Here is a 479-nt window from a genome sequence, read left to right on the forward strand (position 1 = left end):
AAAAAGTGAACAGCACATTCCAGGGCCCAGTTTATGGCAGGCCCCTCTCTGACCACAACAGTGGACAAAGGTTTGGTACATTGTATTAGATCTGGACCTCTGGTACCAAGCCCGGGAAGGACAGGACGTCTCATTGGTCAAAATGCAGTTTCTGCCCTTCACCCACCTGGAGACTGATTCTTTTGATGATCTTTTTTCATCATGTTTGGACTTAATGCGTTCGTAATATTGCCAAAGGTATTGTGGTTGTGGTTTGGTAGTTTAGTGACATTTTTCTAACTTTGTGTTTGAATTATGCAAATAAGTTCCACAGGAGGAAAGAAGAGTGGGCCACACCATGTTCCCCCACATTTAGATGGAAACAGCCAATCACAGCACGGAAATGGAGAAGCGCCAAATCACAATCTCCTCCTCATCGGAAAGGGATAAAGGTACCCTTCCAAAAGACACTACTTGTTCTGAGTCTCAGTCCTGTAAGC

This window comes from Sinocyclocheilus grahami, unplaced genomic scaffold, assembly GCF_001515645.1.
Source record: "Sinocyclocheilus grahami isolate Dianchi unplaced genomic scaffold, SAMN03320097.WGS_v1.1 scaffold490.1, whole genome shotgun sequence".
Classification (NCBI taxonomy): domain Eukaryota; kingdom Metazoa; phylum Chordata; class Actinopteri; order Cypriniformes; family Cyprinidae; genus Sinocyclocheilus; species Sinocyclocheilus grahami.